Consider the following 11,797-nt stretch of genomic DNA (forward strand, 5'->3'; position numbering starts at 1 on the left):
TACTGTGAGCAATTTCCCTATCATGTCTTTTTTCTATAAAGACAGAAGATGCCTAAAATGAAGTATCTATACGGTGAACTGAAAAATGGAACAATTGTCACAAAGAAATGATATTTTTCAAAAACATTCCAACTACGTTTGCCCTCTCATGGAGTGCTTTGAACAAACTCGAAATTGCCAGACAGAGACCTTGCCTACTTTATTATTTTGTCCTCAACCAGAACAAAAATGGGGACTCCATCACTATGCTTCTTGTTTACCATTTGCACATCACACAGACCTCTACAGAAAGCTTAGCAGCATTCCATGATCAAATAACCCAACCAGCTAGAACCTCTGATTTCCCACAGCAATCAGGTCAAAAAACAAAACAAAACAAAACAAAACAAAAAAAACAACAACACAAACAAACAAACAACAACAACAACAACAACAACAAACAACTTTGTTGGCATGAGTCAGAAAACTTCTCAAAATAACTCTGAACATAAAACATACCTCTGAAATACCACAGCTGTATTTTCCCTGCCACTGCTTTTCTGGAGGATCGACTTCATCACATAAAGCAATAGCCTAAGAGTAGAGGGTCCCGTTCAGACCTGCCTCAGAGCAAGAGTTTGGTAACATCATGGGTTTGCACAGCATCAGGCAATGAAGAATTCCTCTTTACAAAGCACATGACAATATTTTTAAAAGTTGAAATGGTCCAGTGCTGTGCCACTTGTGCATTGTATTTATTTATTTATTTATTTTTAACTAATAATTTCTTTGTTGCTGTGCAGAAGAATGCAGAGCTTGCCAAGCTGGAGGAGGGTGTTGTACCTCAGTGGTGGCACAAACAGCCTCAGGGAAGGTCTGTCAGAGTTCTGTTCTAGTGTTTCTAATCTGAAGGTTGGCATTTACAGTAAAGACTAAACACTTGTATACTTCCTAAAATCCTTACTTAATACTTACCAATCAAACTCTTCACATGCCTGCTGTTCGTCTCACAGCTTTGTCTCTTCTGGGTCATAAATCCTAACCTCAAGAATAAGTGGCAGGACTGAGTTCCTGTAGCAAAGGGTAGGCTGGATGGCATGTTGTTTCTTCAAGTGACCACTCTCATGTAAGCTCTTTTTGGTTTTCTTGCAACTGTTTGTTCAAGACTACTTTCTGCCTCTCTAGATATGTTTATAGCCTCCATCTCTGTAATATCCAACTGCTAATCAGTTCTTCATGGCACTTTTGGTGGAGATGTATTATTATTCCCATTATGTAAATAAAGAATAAACAGAAAGGTCCGGAGGTTGCCAAGGAAGTTCACAAGGTCACAGAATAATGTAATGGCTGAGGCTGGCAGGGCCCTCTGGAGGTCATCAGGTCCAACCCCCTGCTCAAGCAGGGACACACTGAGCAGGTTGCCCAGGACCGTGTCCAGGTGGCTTTTGAAGATCTATGAGGAGGGACACTCCATAACATCTCTGGGCAACCTGTGGCAGTGCTTGGTCACCCACACAGCACAGAAGTGCTTCCTGGTGTTCAGGGGAAGCCTCCTGTGTTCTAGCTTGTGCACATTACCTCTTGTCCTCTCACTGAGCACCACTGAAAAGAGGCTGGCTCTTTCCTCTTTGCACCACCCCTTCAGGTATTTATAGACATTGAAGAGATGCCTCTGAGCCTCTTCTTCTCCAGGACGAACAGTCTCAGCTCTCTCATCCTTACCTCACAGGGGAAGTGCTCCAATCCCTTCAGCATCTTTGTGGCCCTCCACTGGATTCACAGAATCATCTAGGTTGGAAGTGACCTCCAATTTCACTGAGTCCAACCTCTGACCTAACACTAACCAGTCCCCCACTAAACCATATCCCTAAGCTCTACATCTAAACGTCTTTTGAAGACTTCCAGGGATGGTGACTCCACCACTTCCCTGGGCAGCCTGTTCCAATGCCTCACAACCCTTTCAGTGAAGAAGTTCTTCCTAACATCCAACCTAAAACTCCCCAGGAGCAACTTAAGCCCATTCCCCCTCGTCCTGTCACCAGGCACGTGGGAGAACAGGCCAACCCCCACCTCGCTACAGCCTCCCTTGAGGTACCTATAGAGAGCGATAAGGTCGCCCCTGAGCCTCCTCTTCTCCAGGCTGAACAAGCCCAGCTCTCTCAGCCGCTCCTCGTAGGACTTGTTCTCCAGGCCCCTCACCAGCTTCGTCGCCCTTCTCTGCACCCGCTCAAGCACCTCGATGTCCTTCTTGTAGCGAGGGGCCCAAAACTGAACACAGTACTCGAGGTGCGGCCTCACCAGAGCCGAGTACAGGGGGACGATCACCTCCCTAGCCCTGCTGGTCACGCTGTTCCTGATACAAGCCAGGATGCTGTTGGCCTTCTTGGCCACCTGAGCACACTGCTGGCTCATATTCAGCCGACTATCCACCATCACTCCCAGGTCCTTCTCTACCTGGCAGCTCTCCAACCACTCATCTCCCAGCCTGTAGCTCTGCTTGGGGTTATTGCGCCCCAGGTGCAGGACCCGGCACTTGGCCTTGTTGAACTTCATGCAGTTGGCCTCAGCCCATCGGTGCAGCCTCTCCAGATCCTCCTGCAGAGCCTTCCTACCCTCGAGCAGATCGACACACGCGCATAGCTTGGTGTCATCTGCAAACTTACTGAGAATGAACGCGATCCCCTCGTCCAGATCATTGATAAAGATATGTAAGAGAACTGGCTCCAGTACCGAGCATTGGGGAACTCCACTAGTGACCGACCTCCAACTGGACTTAACTCCAGTTAAATTTAACTGGATTACAACAGCAGGCTTGCTTCCAGCCACATGTGCTTCAGAGGAACATCTCTGCAGAGCCTTGCAAGGACAGTACCCCCCGGCACCTCACTGTGTACAAGGGGCTCAGCAGCCACTGCACAGCGTGCTTGCGCTCCAGCCGCCTGAGCCTTGTGCATGCCACAGCACCGCCAGCCTCCCCCCGGAGGGCTGCCATTCCCCCCTCTGCCCCACAGATTGTGGGGAGGTGCCCAAGCTGACCCAGCCTGGGCCAAAGGTGCCACGAGGGACTCCCCCTGCAGACGCAAAAGCGTCTCCAGTCATCTCTGTTCGGGCAACGCTCCGATAAAGTCATTAAGATTTCTGCTTCTCCAGCCACGGCCGGGCCAGGAATGCTTTTTCCAGACAGAAAGACGAAGAACGTGGCAAGTTGCAGCCTGCTGCACCCTGAGGGGCAAGGCAAGAGCAAACCCGGGGCTGGCACAGCCAGGAGCACCCCTGCAGAGAGCTGCAATGTCCCTGACAGCAGTTTTGTTTAGGGGGGCCCAGGGCCAAGTTGGACAGCCTCGCGTGTGCCTCCCACTGCGCGCTGCAGCCTCTCTTGCCCCCAGATCGGTCACTGTTCTCTGCAACGTGCCGTGCCCTTCAGCACACTTTCCCCCTCTTTTTCTTGGGGAAGAAATGTCTGACTTCCTCTTACACATCTGACGTTTGCGGGTAGGGAAAGGAGGAGAAAATACAGGGCGCTCTGTATAGTAATGCCTTCTCTTCCTTACGAGGAGGCAGCAGGCCATCCAGGCAGTGTTCCCTCATTCCCATTACACCTGCCTGCTTTATTCTAGCCTGGCCCTCTGCAGGAACACGGGCTGGGAACCCACTGCATGGGGAACTCTGCTGGCTTCAGCAGAGCCCCCCTGCACGACGTCAGGCAGAATTCTGACCCAAAATCAGACTAATTACGGTCAAACTAAGACTAAAGGTCAGACTGATCTTAACAATGTCCTTTAGAGTGTCCTTTAGGAGTATCTTTTCTTCTAAGGGAAGTGTCCCTGCAAATGATGTATAAAACTGACACCACTTCAGCTGCTTTCACTTTTAGTAGAGTTTTGGGATTTCTTAGTTTTTCCTCAACTCTACTCTTTAGCTGAAATAAAGTTCATTTCAATGAACTCACTTCACCTTTGCTGAGCAGCTGCTCTTGCACTTGCTGCTGCAGCTACTTGATTCCCCTGCCCAGAATCAGAACCCGTGGCTTTGGGTTTTTCACTGTTTTTATTCATTTACTTCTTCCTTCGTGCTTCCATGGTGGGCAGGAACAGACGTGTGCCCCTGCACAGCAATGGGGGGCAGCTGGGGGGCTCCTCTCTCCTGGCCTCTCCCCCTCGGCGGGGAGCTCTCCGAGCCCTGCAGGGCAGGCAGCACAGCCCCAGCCGCACCCCAGCACGCTCCCACAGCCTGCTGGCACGGCCCCGCAGCCCTGCCCAAACACCAGGGCACCTTGTCCAGCGCCCGGCCCGGGCCTGGGCTCCGCATCAGCTGCTGCCCCCCACCCCCCCGCAGTGCTGCCCTGCCCATGGCTCAGCAGGCAGGGGGTGCCCCATGTCACAAAGGGGCAGGGACGGCCTTGGCCCCGGAACGCTGGCCCCAGCGGCACTTGGGCGCTTGGGCAGCCCTGCCATGGCTGCCCGTGCTGACGGGGAGGCTGCTCGGCTGCCTGCTCCTCTGCTGCGGCTCCAGCCTCCGCTCTGGACACAAAGGCAACCAGAGGAACTCAGCTCCTCTCTCCTCCCTCCTCAGGCCCTCGCCTCCAACGGCTCTCAGCGCCCTACAGGACACTGAGCGAACTGAACCACCGCACACTCCTGGCCGCTCCTTCCCAGCACGGGGCCGGACATTTGTCCATGCTCTCCAGGACAGGTAACATCACCCCGACCCACACCCTCCCACGGTCCCATAGCAAGCAGCCAGCTGACACCATCAGGCCAGGGACAGCTCCATCAGGACGACGGGACACGGACAGCCTCGGTGAGATGCTAGAGACCCTCGGGCAGAGAGGCAGGGGCTGCCCGGGGTCACAGGGGGTGCTGCTCGGTTTGTTCCTTCTCTTAGTAAAGCCAGACTCAGACAGCAATGGGACCAGATCACAGCACACTCCTGGGCTCTGCCCAAGGACCACTGAGAAGGAAGGAAGAGCTGCCAACGCTCTCCAGGACAGGTAAGATTGCCCCAACCCATTCCCCACTCCAGTCCACAGCAAGCAGGACGATGACACGTTCGGGACAGGATGGCAGTGAGCTCCTTCAGCATGACGGGACACAGACAGGCTCGGTGAGACACTAGAGACTCTTGGGCAGAAAGGAAGGGGCTGCCCATGGCCACAGGGGATGCTGCTCCGTTTGCTGCTGCTTCTCTTTCAGCCAGAAACACACAACGATGGGACCAGACCACAACACTCTCCTCCCTTACTGCCCACGACCACTCAGCTGGAAGGAAGAGCTGCCAACGCTCTCCAGGACAGGTAAGATTGCCCCAACCCACACCCCACCATGATCTCACAGCAAGCAGAAGACAGACATGCACGGGCCAGGACAGCAGTGACCACTCCATCGGGACAACGGGACATGGACAGCCTCGGTGAGACACTAGAGACTCGGGCAGAGAGACAGGGGCAGCCCGTGGTCACAGGGGGATGCTGCTCTGTTTGCTGCTTCTTCTCTTTCAGCCAGAAACACACAGCGATGGGACGAGACCATGGCACTCTCCCCGCTCACTGCCCTTGACCACTCAGCTGGAAGGAAGAGCTGCCAACACTCTACAGGACAGGTAAGATTGCCCCAACCCACACCCCACCATGATCTCACAGCAAGCGGAAGACAGACATGCTCAGGACAGGAAGGCAGTGACGCTCCATCAGGATGACTGGAGATGGACGGACGTGGTGAGATGCTGGAGGCCCTTGGGCAGAGAGGCGGGGGCAGCCCGTGGTCACAGGGGGATGCTGCTCCATTTGCTGCTGCTTCTCTTTCAGCCACAATCACACAGCGATGGGACGAGACCATAGCACACTACCCGCTCACGGCCCTTGACCACTCAGCTGGAACAAAGAGCTGCCAACGCTCTCCAGAACAGGTAAGATTGCCCCAAACCATTCCCCACTCCGGTCCAGAGCAAGCAGGACGATGACACACTCGGACCAGGACAGCTGTGACAGCTCCATCAGAACAACGGGACACGGACAGCCTCGGTGAGACATTACATGCTATGGGCAGAAAGACAGGGGCTGCCCGTGGTCACAGGGGGATGCTGCTCAGTTTGGTGCTTCTTCTCCTTCAGCCACAATCACACAGCATTGGGACCAGACCATGGCACGATCCTGCCCTCTCTGCCTGTGAGAACTCAGCTGGAAGGAAGAGCTGCCAACGCTCTACAGGACAGATAAGCAATCCCCAACCCACAGCCCACCACACTCTCATAGCATGCCACAAGATGACATGGCTGGGCTATGATGGGCATCCCCTGGCTGTCAGGGAGATGTGAGATGGACGGCCCCGCAGTGAGGCTGGGAGAGCCTCGCACAGGGAGGAAGGGATGGCTTCCAGTGGCTAAAGAAAAGGCTAAAGAAATTCTTACAAAAGAATCAAATGTGCAAGAGGTACGCTGCCCAGTCACCGTCTGTGGGGATGCCCACGTGTACTGGGTCGGGCTGGGATGTTAACTTTCCCGGCAGCAGCCCGTACAGTGCCGTACTCTGTACTTGTAGCTGGAACAGCAGTGTTATCACACCAGTGTTGTGTCTACTGCTGAGCAGCAGTGGCACAGCATCGGGCCTCTCTCTAACCCTCCTAGGGGGTGGGCAAAAAGTGAGGAGAGAAGCATCACCAGGGCAGCTGACCTAAACCAACCAAAGGGATATTCCATACCATGTGGTGTCACACTCAGCAATAAAAGGTGGAAACAGGAAGAAGAGGGGAGGGGTGGGCTCTCGTTGGGAAAACATTGGTCCTCCTCTCGAACACCGGCTACGTGCGTTGAGGCCTTGCTTCAAGGACGTGGTCAATCATCGCTCATTTGTGGGAAGTAGAGAGTAATTTCTTTCCTCTGCACTTCCATATAGCCTTCATTTATTTTATTTAACCACATACAATGAATTGCCAGAAGACAGAAAGCAGCATGTGTTGTTTACTGACGGATCCTGCCGTGTGATAGGGAGCCATCGGAAATGGAAAGCTGCTGTGTGGAATCCCACACGACGAGTTGTGGAGGCCATGGAAGGGGAAGGTGAGTCGAGTCAGTATGCAGAAGTAAAAGCCATACAACTAGCCCTAGATATCGCCGAAAGAGAAAATTGGCCAGTATTGTATCTTTATGCTGACTCATGGATGGTGGCAAATGCTCTGTGGGGGTGGCTGCAGCAATGGAAAGAGAGCAACTGGCAGCGCAGAGGTAAGCCTATCTGGGCTGCTACCCTGTGGCAAGATATTGCTGCCAGGGTAGAAAACCTGGATGTTAAAGTACGTCATGTAGATGCCCACATGCCCAAGAGTCGCGCTACTGAAGAACATCAGAACAACGAAGAAGTGGATCGAGCTTCGAAAATTGAAGTGGCTCAGGTGGACCTAGACTGGGAACATAAGGGTGAGCTGTTTGTAGCTCGATGGGCCCATGAAACATCAGGACATCTGGGGAGGGATGCCACTTACAGATGGGCTCGTGATCGAGGGGTGGACTTGACCATTGAGGCCATCACACAGGTTACCCATAAGTGTGAGCCCTGTGCTGCAATCAAGAAAGCCATGAAGGTAAAATCTCCCTGGAACAGGGGGAGATGGCTAGGGTTTCAATATGGTGAGGCCTGGCAAATTGACTATATCGGACCACTCCCAAAAACTCGCCAAGGCAAACGGTACATACTCACCATGGTAGAAGCAACTACTGGGTGGCTGGAAACATACCCTGTAAACCATGCCATGGCCCGAAACACTATCTTGGGCCTGGAAAGACAAGTATTGTGGCGTCATGGTACACCAGAGAGAATTGAGTCTGACAATGGGAGTCATTTCCGAAACAATCTTGTTACCTCCTGGGCAAAGAGGCATGGTATTGAGTGGGTGTACCACATCCCTTACCACCCACAAGCCTCTGGGAAGGTTGAGAGGTACAATGGACTGTTAAAGACTATGTTACGAGCATTGGGTGCTGGGATGTGGAAACAATGGGACACAAATCTACCAGAAGCCACTTGGCTAGTTAACAATAGGGGGTCTGACAGCCGTGCTGGTCCTGCTGAAACAAAACCCCTACACACTGTGAAAGGAGCTAAAGTTCCCGTAGTGCATATAGGGAAGTGGATGGGGAAGGCAGTGTGGGTTGCTCCTGCCTCGGGAAAAGGCAAACCCACTCGTGGGATTGTCTTCGCCCAAGGACCAGGGTATACCTGGTGGGTCATGCAAAAGAATGGGGATATCAAGTGTGTGCCTCAAGGAGATTTAACCTTGGGAGAAAACTAATCTGTAATCTAAGTTATATGTTGTAGGAAGATGCTGTAGGATCAACGACAGGTCAACTTTGCAAGGAGCCGGGCAGTGCAACAAGGACTTGAGCTAAGCTGGTGCTGGTGTCCAGACATCCAACTCCGCCTGCCTTGAGTGGCCACTTTGGCAGATGAAGACCTAATCATCAACAGTTCTTTTGAACATTTTCCAAGAAAGACCTATGGAATTAAAAGATACACCTGCCTATAAATCCTGTCCTGTTAAATCCTTGTCCTGTTAAAGGACAAGGAATAATGATGAGAATGCTTGTATGCTAAAGTATGGGGATCTGAGTGTGACACAAATGTTATGGAATAAGGGGTGGAGGTTGTACTGGGTCTGGCTGGAATGTTAACTTTCCCTGCAGCAGTTTGTCAGTTTGTCAGTTTGACCTCAGTGCCAGGGAAACTCATGGAGCAGATCCTCCTGAGAGTCATCACGCAGCACTTGCAGGGCAAGCAGGCGATCAGGCCCAGTCAGCATGGGTTTATGAAAGGCAGGTCCTGCTTGACGAACCTGATCTCCTTCTATGACCGAGTGACGCGCTGGCTGGATGAGGGAAAGGCTGTGGATGTGGTCTACCTTGACTTCAGCAAGGCTTTTGACACCATCTCCCACAGCATTCTCCTCAAGAAACTGGCTGCTCTTGACTTGGACTGGCGCACGCTTCGTTGGGTTAGAAACTGGCTGGATAGCCAGGCCCAAAGAGTCGTGGTGAATGGAGCCAAATCCAGTTGGAGGCTGGTCACTAGTGGCGTCCCCCAGGGCTCGGTGCTGGGGCCGGTCCTCTTTAATATCTTCATCGATGATCTGGATGAGGGCATTGAGTGCACCCTCAATAAGTTTGCAGATGACACCAAGTTAGGTGCGTGTGTCGATCTGCTTGAGGGTAGGAAGGCTCTGCAGGAGGATCTGGAGAGGCTGCACCGATGGGCTGAGGTCAACTGCATGAAGTTTAACAAGGCCTAGAACCGGGTCCTGCACCTGGGGTGCAATAACCCCAAGCAGAGCTACAGGCTGGGAGAGGAATGGTTGGAGAGCTGCCAGGCAGAGAAGGACCTGGGAGTGATGGTGGATAGTCGGCTGAATATGAGCCAGCAGTGTGCTCAGGTGGCCAAGAAGGCCAACAGCATCCTGGCTTGTATCAGGAACAGTGTGACCAGCAGGGCTAGGGAGGTGATCGTCCCCCTGTACTTGGCTCTGGTGAGGCTGCACCTCGAGTACTGTGTTCAGTGTTGGGCCCCTCACTACAAAAAGGACATGGAGGTGCTCGAGTGAGTCCAGAGAAGGGCAACGAAGCTGGTGAGGGGCCTGGAGAACAAGTCCTACGAGGAGCGGCTGAGGGAGTTGGGCTTGTTCAGCCTGGAGAAGAGGAGGCTCAGGGGCGACCTTATTGCTCTCTATAGGTACCTCAAGGGAAGCTGTAGCGAGGTGGGGGTTGGTCTGTTCTCCCACGTGCCTGGTGACAGGACAAGGGGGAATGGGCTTAAGTTGCTCCTGGGGAGTTTTAGGTTGGATATTAGGAAGAACTTCTTTACTGAAAGGGTTGTTAGGCATTGGAACAGGCTGCCCAGGGAAGTGGTGGAATCACCATCCCTGGAAGTCTTCAAAAGACGTTTAGATGTAGAGCTTAGGGATATGGTTTAGTGGGGACTGTTAGCGTTAGGTCAGAGGTTGGACTCGATGATCTTGAGGTCTCTTCCAACATAGAAATTCTGTGTGATTCTGTGTGTCTGTATACAGTGGAGGGGCACACCACAAGTGGACAGCACATCACAAGTCAGCTTGCCAACTGATGAGATGTGCTGCTGGTCCCTGGTCCATGACCAGGCTGAGGGTACTTCTGTGCCTGCCCCCTTGGCTGGTTGTGCTGGCTCCCACCGGGCAGTTCCCTTTCGAAACCATTCCTGGGACTTCACCCATTCTTCTCAGGATCATTTCTGATCCTAAATATTCAAAAAGCCACTTTGATATACATATATTAAAATGTGCCAGACTCATTCTGGACCCTCAGAGCAGCACAGCAGCAGCTCACTCTTTGCCTCCCTCCCTCCTCCTCCTCCTCCTCGCGGTCCCAGCCCGCGCTCCTCCCTCAGCCGCCCCCGCGCGGGGCAGACGAGACAAGATGGCGGCGGGCGCGGCAGGGCGGTAAGGAGCGGCCGCGGCTGGGCGCGGGTCATGGGGCTGAGGGGCGGCTCGGGCGGGCAGCGGCGGGAGGTGCTCTGCCCCGCAGGCATCCATCACGCGTGTGGCTTCCCTCACGGTGTTTCCATTTTTTTATTTACTTATCTATTTATTTATTTATTTATTTACTCCTGCTTTAACCAAGGAGCTTGGGAGGTAGCAGCAGGAGAAATGGGTGATGCTCTGCTGCATTGCAGGGCTGTGTCCTGATGAATTTATTTCTTTTAGCTGTATGCGTGTATATGTGTATGCGGAAGAACAGAGCTAGTGCCAGGTTAAAATAAAATTTGGGTGAAAGGCAACTGGCTGAAGAATAAACATTTTCTTTGGTCAAAAACATAAGCAGCATTTATACCAAGTCCATATAAAAACAACATCAGTTGTTATGCAAATCTTACATAACGCCATGTCTTTAGAACGCTGTTTTTGAGATCTCTCCCTGCTGTCGTGGCTTTGTTATCTACAAGCTGAAAGCCCGTGCCAAGTACATTTGGTACAAATGATTGCAGCAGCAAAGGGTCCATTCTTGCTGGAAGAGAAGCTCGAATTTCATTTGTGACATGACTTACAAAAGTATTTCAAATGCACACAGTACTTAAGAGCCCCTTCTGGTTTAATCCAGTGGTTTTCATGCAGTGATAAATGTGCTCTGTGTTTTTACTTGACCGATAGGGTGTTCAGCACTGAAGATATGAACAGATCTACCCCTCTTAGTCTATTTTGGATTTTACAGTATGTTTGGTAAGTTGGTGCTTCGCAGAATTCCCTACTAGGACTATAGAAAATTGTTTGTTTGTATAAACTAATTATTGTAATGTTGTCAACAGTTTTAAGATGATACACACTGTATATACAAATATTACTTTATGTATACATAGTAAATATTGAAACTTTAGACTTGGGATGTGCAGAAAAGTCAACAAGGTGATTGGAGGATTGAGAAGGTAAGACAGACTTCATGCTGTATCTTACTGGTTATGGCCTCCAAAATTATAATAGTGCAAAGGCAGCTCATGCTCTCCTCCTGATATGAGGGAAAGCAGTACTGCATTTGCACATAACATTTGCATCCCACTGAGGGCTTCCACCTTCCATTTTTCTTAAGCTTACTAAGGGGTGACAAATAGGGGAGGAAGAGCCTTACTTAGCTCAATAAAAGTCTTCTCAATAAAGCTACACAACTGCTTGATGAAGATTAGTCATACCTTATTTCCAGTTGTTTTGTTAGCAGTACTTTGTATTAATGGAACTGCTTTTTCTGTTTTCCCAGGCAGCACCAAGAGCTAATGAGATTTGTCATGCCAACACTAGACCGAGACTAAGCTTCG

The sequence above is a fragment of the Netta rufina genome (assembly GCF_964035555.1).
Source record: "Netta rufina genome assembly, chromosome: Z".
Taxonomy (NCBI): domain Eukaryota; kingdom Metazoa; phylum Chordata; class Aves; order Anseriformes; family Anatidae; genus Netta; species Netta rufina.